This window comes from Medicago sativa, chromosome 3 (assembly GCF_051527215.1).
Source record: "Medicago sativa cultivar Bolivia chromosome 3, Bolivia_mono, whole genome shotgun sequence".
Taxonomy (NCBI): Eukaryota; Viridiplantae; Streptophyta; class Magnoliopsida; order Fabales; family Fabaceae; genus Medicago; species Medicago sativa.
In genome coordinates, this window is record NC_140751.1 from 50354629 (window position 1) to 50364300 (window position 9672).

At 30.1% G+C, this 9672-nt stretch overlaps 1 long non-coding RNA gene across 2 annotated transcripts; it reads left to right on the forward strand.

The window, feature by feature from the left end:
* The first annotated feature begins 405 nt into the window (after positions 1–405).
* On the forward strand, positions 406–9420 carry LOC146938032 (uncharacterized). 2 transcript variants are annotated; one of them, XR_015033346.1, is made up of 2 exons: positions 406–519; positions 8856–9420. It is a non-coding gene; the product is annotated as an uncharacterized LOC146938032 (long non-coding RNA). The 2 variants fall into 2 exon arrangements; XR_015033345.1 differs by lacking the exon at positions 406–519 and adding an exon at positions 8481–8619.
* Positions 9421–9672: the final 252 nt, after the last annotated feature.

Below are 9672 nucleotides of genomic sequence, written 5' to 3' on the forward strand. Positions count from 1 at the left end.
TCCATTACTAAAGTTTTGGTGTATAAATATTTCATTAATGTATCAATTTTCAGAAATGTGTGTATTTATATCATTTATTTATTTGAAAACTATAGTAATGGAGATTGCCATTTTATTTAAGAAATGGAGTGGATCTTAACCCTCAAGTAGCTTAGTAACTCGAATTCACCTTTTAAGGCAAATAAATGGGATGTTCGAGGTTCGAACTTCGACGCTAGTATATAACAGTGCATTGTCCCTACCAACTGATCATTAAACTTAAAAAGACATAATGGATATTTATTACACTTTAAAAACGTCAAACAAATAAAAAAAAATTAAAAATACGATAATTAAAAAGATAAGGAGGCATAATCATATCATGAGTACTGCTATATAATGAACTTGAAGTTTTCTATGTATATTGCGAAAACAAAAGATAATAGAGCTATAAGATTAAATCTTCACAAAAAATGGCAAAACACATTTCCCAGTACTGTCTCTTGGCAATTTTATGCATTGCGTTGGTTCTAGCTTCAGGTAAGAAACATATGAACTTTGAATATTAAAGTTTTATTTCTTTTATTTCTTTTTCTTGCACTTCGGTTTTCGTAAAAAAACAATTAGGAAAATATTTTCTTAATTAGTTGAATTGTTTATTATATTTATTGATCCGAAAAAAATTTGATATAATCTTTTACATAGCAAAGAATTGTTTACTAATGGCAAACCACATCTCAAATTTCTTTTATTTCTTTGTCATCCTAGCCACCATTGCCGCAGTGCAATATTCAACGGTGGAAGCAGGCACATGCACAAGTATATTCAATAGATGTGATGACATAGATTGCCCTTCACATTGTAAATCTGCTCATGGCACCCGTGGAGTAAGTTGGAGATGTGATCTCTTCAACCTATGCACTTGTACTTTCAATCAAGATCCTTCCTCAAACAATTTGTGTCATATTGGCATGGGAACATGCTATCAGGGTGAATGTGATCAATCTTGTTGTAATGCAAAGTGTGCTGCCACTTATAAACAAGGTTTTGGGACTTGTATTCCAAATCAATTTACCAAGGATAGATGTGTTTGTTCCTATAGAAGCTAGAAATCGATTATTGTAATGAAATAAAATATCCATGAAATAAATTTATTTTTCCTAAAAATATATTGTTGTAACGTAGTTAACATTATATAAAACTTTCGGAAGAAAAAAACCCATGAGAGAGAATAGATCGAGAGTGAGTGGCAGTGCCCTAGGTCAATCGTGCCAAAGCGTTTCACCGGCGGTGAGGAACATTGGGGGGGAAAGGGATCCAGCCAGGGTGGCAGAAAATGTGTGTGTGTGTGTGTGTGGTGGGTGGGGGGGGGGGGGGGGGGGGGGGGGGGTACGGGGGAAATTAGTATGTGGTTAGGTCACGCAGGAGGAAAGCGACGCAACCAGAGGATCGACGACGGGACAAGTCAAGGGCATCGGATCGGCAAGGAGGAGTAGAATCGGTTAGGGAGGGTCAGCATACAAAGGTATCACGTCAGGGATTTAGTTAATCATTGTCATTATAACATTACAAAAGTGGAAGAAATGATGAAGATCCATGCTAAGAGCTTGATTTCTCAAAGTTTCTTGATGAATCACACTCAATCACTCTTGCCCTATGAAGTACAGTAAATTTCGCCATATTCTCTCTCTAAAAATGATGATAAGATATGTTCTGAAATGTACAAATGGGCTTTTATACTTCTGCATAATTTTGCATTCTCGCCAGGTAGGATTTGCTCGCTATGGCGAGCTGACCTTTCTTTTCCAGTGGGTTTCTGCCACGTCATCCTTCAGTGCTCCAAACCGCCTTATCTCGCCAGGAAAGAATATTTCGCCATGGCGAGCTCTGAACATCAGAAACATGGTCTCTAGAATAACTTATCGCCCTCCTGCTCGCCTTTCCGTTGCTATGGCGAAATCTCGCTTTTAGGTTCGTTGTGGAGAGCTTTGGTGCGAGCAGAATGATGGCATTCTATGACAAATTCTCGCCATGGCGACATGTTTCGTTGTGGCGAAATGGCCTTTGCTCCTCTTTTGATTTTTCCTTCTTTGATTCTTGTCTTGTTCACTCTTTTCATGCACAATTGGGTCAAGTAAGACATCAGGAGTATAAAAATGCATTTTATCACTTTTTTATGGTTTTTCCTTGGATAACTTGTAAAACAAGTAACCAAAAGGGCTTAATATATATCATTGAATTACTACTTTCTAGCACTTATCAATATAATTTGGAATAAAACAATACCTTTAAATGTAACAATTTTTGCGTGGTGGCTATTTCGGAATCGTATTGCAATGAAAGACAATTTGGTGCAACATGAGATCATTTAATCGAATCAAAATGTTTGTAGTTACGGGTGTGTCAAGCTAAATCAATCGATCATTCGTTCTTTAAATATAATCATTTTGGCAGCATTTGGTCTCTGGTTTTGCAATGGCTGGGTATTTCTTTTGTGAACTCATTTGTTTGGGCATGTATTAATGTTTAGCTCGTTGTGTGGGTTTCTCTAGAAAAATAAAGTTTCTTATGCATGTTATTTGGTCATATTCAGTGTGGGTGATTTGGAGACAGCGTAATTCTTGTTTGTTTAAGTGAAAGGAGGAGGCAATGCATAAACTGCTTGATAAAGTTAAGTTGATATCTTTTTGGTGGATGAAAGCAAGAAAGTCGGGTATAGATTTTGAAATTAACGACTGGTGGGTTAATCCTACATTAATTTTCGGTTAACCTTCTAGTTTTGTTTTGGTTTTTACATGTTGTTACTAGTTCTATTGTAATTACTTTTGATTCTCTGAGTTTCTCCTTGTCCACTCCTTATGTTGGGAAGAGCTTGTTAGTTAATATATAATTTCATTTTGCCTTGTTAAAAAAAAAAATATTTTCTCACATGAAATAAAAAGGAATGGAAACCGAAAATATTTGTTCAGACTTTTTGGATTGGATTTGTTTAGACTAGTATAATTGAAAATAAAACTTGGAAAAAAATTTCCTGAAAAATTCATAATTTCCAAAAGAAGAAAAATACAGTTTGAAACTGGAAATATTTGTTCAAAACTTCAGTATTATGTCCCTTAAAAAAGAGTTAGCTCGTTATTTAAGAAAAACTAATTATATAGCTGAAAGTCTGCTCATTTACTCAAGAAACGTAATTTTCAGCTGAAGTTCAGCGCATATCGTATATGAAACAAGTTCAACGGGTTAATTGTCATTGTAGCATATTATATATGAAAAGTATTAATCTTTAGTTGTTGGGGATTCTATTCTTTAGTACTAACTGCGCCTTCAAGGAAGGAAATATGCATTACTTCCTAAACTTCTATATTTTGTACTTACTTTTGGTTTTCTGAGTTTCTCCTTGTGCATTCCTTGTGTTAGGGAGAGCTTGTTGGTTTATATATAATGTTATTTTGACTTGTTAAAAAAAATCTCACATAAAATAAAAAAGAATGGAAACCGGAAATATTTGTTCAGACTCTTTTGAATGGGTTTGTTTAGACTAGAATTAGTGAAAATGAAACTCAAGGATATTGCTTAAAACTTCATAATTTCGAAAAGAAGAAAAAATATAGCAGGAAACCGAAATATTTGTTCAAAACATCATTATTTCCCATCAAAAAAAAAGTTAGCTCATTTAGTCAAGAAACATAATCTTCAGCTCAAGTTTAGCTCAAGAAACATAATCTTCAGTGGGTTAATTGTCATTGTAACTGTTGTGAAAGTGCTTCAAAATTGAAGAAATTAGAATTCTGGAAGCAGAAAATCGGTGGCCGATTTTCAGAGCACGGTGGCCGATTTTCAACTCTGTTTTTTTTGTCTGTTAGTTCGGCAAAAATTGGTGGCCGATTTGGAGCATTCGGTGGCCGATTTTTACAGCAGAAAATAAAACATAAACGTATTTTCGGGCCTATATTTGTTCCAGTATTATTGAGGATTCTTTTACTATAAATATAAACATTGTATCAGTGTAAACCTTGAGATAGAGGGGGCTAAAACATGGGTTTAGAAAGGCAACAACAAAACTAGGGTTTGTATAGAGTTTGTCTCTTGGGAACAAACAATAGGGTTTGAGGGTTGATTCACCTTGGGAAACACTATTAGGATTGAGTCTCTTGGTTACGGGAAGAGATTAGGGCTTTGGGTAGAATTAGGTGGAAGACTTATTCTTGTAACTCATCGATATCTCTTTTGTAAAGTTACTCATCATTATAGTGAAACGGAGGGATGCTCTCTCCCCCAGACTAGGTCAATTTGGACCGAACTGGGTCAACAAATTATTTTGTGTTCTCTCTTTCTTTCTCTCGCTGTTTTCTACTTTTGCTTGTGTTTAATTGCTATCCACTTTGATATTGGTTGCTTGATTAACTTGCTCCACACATCAAATTGTTATGGTGTGGTTTTCTCATCGAATTCACAACAGTAACATATTAGATATGAAAATTATTACTTATCAGTTATTGGGGGTTCGATTCTTTAGCTCCACTAATTACCAAAAGAAGTAAATATGCATTACTTTCTGGACTTTCATCGTTAGTTTTTTTTTTTTTTTTGACAAGTTTGAGGTGAAACTTGTTACGTAACAAAAGAAACGTGTATCATTTAATTAACTATTACTTTTATGAAAATAAAATACAAGTTACATGTCACTTTTTTTCTCTACATATTATAGTTGAGACGTTTAACATGAAAAAGGGAAATAATGCACTTTTAGTAACGTTATTATCACTTTTCCATACGTAAAATAAACTCCGCATACGATGACACTTCTTCCCCTATAAAAATTATAGATGATACTTCTTCTACATGTAAGTCAAAAAATTGCGTCTTCCTTTCGCCCATCTTCTTTCTCTAATTTTAGGAAAATTAATTGATAGTCGTGCATACGAGTGTTAATTTCTATATTTAAATTTTGATGGTTTATCAAAATTTAAACAACAAAAAAAAAAAAGAAAATCTTAACAAGTGTCCTAAGGGCATTGTTTAAACATATAAAAGTAGCAACTTTTGCATTGGAAATTATACGAGTATGACTTTAACAAGTGTTTGACTCATATTTTCAAGACATATTTTCCTTTTGTAGGTTCCTTAAACAATGCCCTTAGAGCACTTGTTAACAAGAACCAAAAAAAAATTTGATATAAATATATTATTTCTTTTTTCTACAATTGATTAATAAATTACATCACAAATAATAATTAATACGATTTAACTCTTTTTTTTTACATTAAAGACAAATTCATTAATAAAAGTCTAGCAATAAATCAAATGCCAAGACGGTAAAAATACAAGGTGAAACCTCTTCGACCCATATGCAATCTAAATTATGAAGAGCATACTTTCACGCCTAACATGCGAAAAAATTAAACTACGAAAACAAGCATTAGAACTAATACAATCTCCAATAATAGAGCCGACATATGTGGAAGATAGTTGATGAGCATTCAACACCAAGACTATCTTAGAAGCATTTGATTCTGTTATAAGATTCAGAAAAGACTTGTCTTTAATTTCAAAAATTCCAAATTGTTCCGCATAGCTAAAGCTTCTGCAACCACTGAATTTGATAATGAAAAAACTTGTCAGTAACTAGCATCAATGACAACATATTCATTATCTCTCGCCACGACACTAATATCCCACTTACCCCCCTCTATCGGACCTGCTGCATCAACATTAAGTTTATAGAAACCACTAAAAAGAGGTGTCCAGTGAACACTAGATATTGGCAAAGTTGGACCTCCCCTTAGTGCCTCCAACAACATCGCACTAGCACTCTTGAAATTCACAACGATATAACTCTAATCAGTTATCGCTTTTATACATACATTTAAGAATAATACAAATCAATCCATATGACCTTCTTCTATCTAAAACAATGACACGTGTGTTTACGTTGTACAAACCATACAAATGAAATTTTAATGACATTAAAAATAGAATTAGTTTGACCAATTTTTAAATTGGTTTTAACTGACAGATGAGAATTCTTTTAGAAAAAAAAATTAGAATTGAGAAAATTATGATGAGTGACCTCTTGATAAGTCCTTATGTTGCACACGCCAAAAAACATTAACAAAGTAGTTGGATTACTGAAAATATCTGACTTTAATATTAGGCTTAATACATCCCCAGGTCCCTTAACTTATTTTTTCTTCTCACTTCAGTCCCTTAACTATTAAACGTTTCAATTTGGTCCTTATCTTTTGTTTTCTTCATCGATTTGGTCCAATTTTATTAATTTTAAATCCCTAAAAAAGAAGACCGTTGGATCAAGGACGTCCATCAGATCTTACCGTGTACCACCAACACCTAAGTATCTGAAATTTAATTTTTAAAAATAATATAAATCCATTTATATTAATTTAGAAATAAAAAAATTAAAAAATTGGAAAATTAATTTTCAAAAATAAAAAAATTCAAAAAATTTGAAAAAAAATTCAGGATTTTTTTTTAAATCTGGAAATGTTTTTTAAAATCTGGAAAATTAATTTTAAATTTTTTTCTACAAAAAAAAATTTGGAAAATATTTTAACTTTTAAAAATCTCGATACCAATTTATAAAAATTCAGATTATTTTTTTCAAAAATTTTATTTCAGAATCACGATTATTTTAAAAATCCAGATTATTTTTTTCAAAATTTTAATATTTTCGAAAAAAATCAGATTAATTTTTTTTGAGGGAAAAAAATAATCTGATTTTTTTTCCAGATAATTTTTAAAATCATTTTTTTACGAAATTATGAAGATTTTACGATTTTGGCTAAAATTTGAAAATATATTTCGAAAAAGTACAGATTTTTCTTTCCAAATTAATTTTCCAGATTTTTTTTAAAAAATCCGTAAAAACTCTGAATTTTTTAAAAACTTTTTTCGAAAAAAAACTGACCATTTTTTGTAAAATTTTGAATTTTTTCTTTTTTTGTATTTTGAATATTAAATTCCTGAATTTTGTAAAAAAAATTAATTTCGAAAATAAAAAAATTCTAAAAATATTTTCCAGATTTAAAAGAAAATATTTTTAAAAGAAAAATATTTTTCCAATTTTCCAGAATTTTTTTTTAAAATCTGGAAAATTAATTTTAAAACTTTTTTCTACAAAAAAAAAAATTTGGAAAATATTTTAACTTTTAAAAATCTCGATACCAATTTAGAAAAAATTCAGATTATTTTTTTCAAAAATTTTATTTCAGAATTACGATTATTTTAAAAATCCAGATTATTTTTTTCCAAAATTTTATTATTTTCGAGAAAATTCAGATTTTTTTTTAGGGAAAAAAATATTCTGATTTTTTTTCCAGATTATTTTTAAAATCTTTTTTTTACGAAATTATGAAGATTTTACGATTTTGGCTAAAATTTGAAAATATATTTCTAAAAAGTACAGATTTTTCTTTCCAAATTAATTTTCCAGATTTTTTTAAAAAAATCCGTAAAAGACTCTGAATTTTTTAAAAACTTTTTTTCGAAAAAAAAACTGACCTTTTTTGTAAAATTTTGAATTTTTGCTTTTTTTGTATTTTGAATATTAAATTCCTGAATTTTGTAAAAAAAAATTAATTTCAAAAATTTAAAAAATTCTAAAAATATTTTCCAGATTTAAAAGAAAAATATTTTCCAATTTTTTTTTGTAAAAAAAATTTAGAGTAATTTTCCAGATTTTTAAAAAAAAAAATTCCTGAATTTTTTTCAAATTTTTTAGAATTTTTTTTATTTTTGAAAATTAATTTTCTAATTTTTTATTTCTAAATTAATATAAATGGATTTATATTATTTTTAAAAATTAAATTTCAGATACTTAGGTGTTGGTGGTACACGGTAAGATCTGATGGACTTCCTTGATCCAACGGTCTTCTTTTTTAGGGATTTAAAATTAATAAAATTGGACCAAATCGATGAAGAAAACAAAAGATAAGGACCAAATTGAAACGTTTAATAGTTAAGGGACTGAAGTGAGAAGAAAAAATAAGTTAAGGGACCTGGGGATGTATTAAGCCTTAATATTATCTACCGGTGAAATGAGGTTATGTTGCCTAAAAAAAGATTAAGTCCAACAAAGTGGTTTTTAACAAGGTCAATGCTAATTATGAAAATTTTAAAATTACAAAATGAAATGTGTTTTTATTTTTACAGAGGCTATATTTAAACCTCCTCCGAATTATAGGGGATGTTGAGCTATTAACCCGTAGTGTATTGTTGACAAAATAATAATTGATATTTTTTTTTTCAAGTAGTTTAGTAACTAGAATTCATCTTTTAAGGTAAATAAGTGGTATGTTTGAGGTTCAAACTTCGACGCTAACATATAATAATGTATTGTCTCTACCAACTGAATTAAGCAAAAAAAAACATAATTGATATTTATTACACTTTAAAAACGTCAAACAAATAAAAACTTACATTTTTAGAAATACGATAATTAAAAAGATAAGGAGGCATAATCATATCATGAGTTCTACATATAATGAACTTGAAGTTTTCTATGCATATTGCGAAAACAAAAGATAATAGAGCTATAAGATAAAATCATCATAAAAATGGCAAAACACATTTCCCAGTACTGCCTCTTGGCAATTTTATGCATTGTGTTGGTTCTAGCTTCAGGTAAGAAACATATGAACTTTGAACCTTAAGTTTTATTTCTTTTTCTTGCACTTCGGTTTTCATAAAAAAAAAATAAATAAATAAATTCTTGATCCGAAAAAAATTTGATATAATCTTTTACATTGTTGTAATGTAGTTAACATTATATAAATATAAATCTATAGCTTAACTCTTCAAAAGAAAAAACTATAACTTAAATATGCGTTTTGAACATGTGAATTTTATTTTTGTGGCAGGACCAACACCAAGTTTGAGTAACTGCATTTATCCTATGATTTGTTATAGCTTTGCTAATTGCGACGCAAGGTGCCGCGCATTCGGGTTTCTAAGAGGAGTATGTGCTGACCTTCCGGGAACCAAGTCTTGTTGCTGTGTGAACTGAAATAAATTACATTATTATAAATATTTATATATATTTTACTAAAGACGACATCAACTAAATAAGAAACATCTTCCTCCAAAGCTTTTATTTATATAGTTTGAAGCATATATATCAAGTATGTAGACATTGTGATTCTTGGCAGAAGAATAAGTGGAGAACTTGAAAGTATGTGGCCAAGCTCAATGTGAAATAAAGCAAGAAAGAGCATATAATAGTGTGCTGGACCAATAAAACAGTTGCTAGCAAGGTCTTGAATTTAGTAGTGGAAACAAAACGGAGTACGTGTGAAAAAGCACAAATCAGATTTGGTGTATTTTCGTCTTGTACAACCAAGCATTTCCATAAATAATATCTATGTATTAAATGTGTGAATTAGCTGATAATTTAATAAGAACTAATGATATATGTATTCTAACTCATAGTAGTAGAGAAGATTGTGAGTTCTATGAGCATAAACTACGATAATAAGTGGAAAATACAACTTATTATAATTGTGACTAGTTGCAATGTAAGTGTTGGAAAAAGCTTATCAGATATCAGATTGATAGATAAGATAAATAATTTAGGGAACGATTTGATAGTGAATGACATACTTTAAAGATCAACTAAGTTTAATGAATAATTTAGGGATCGACTTGACAGTGTAAAAGTTTGTAGTGACTTTCGTTTCA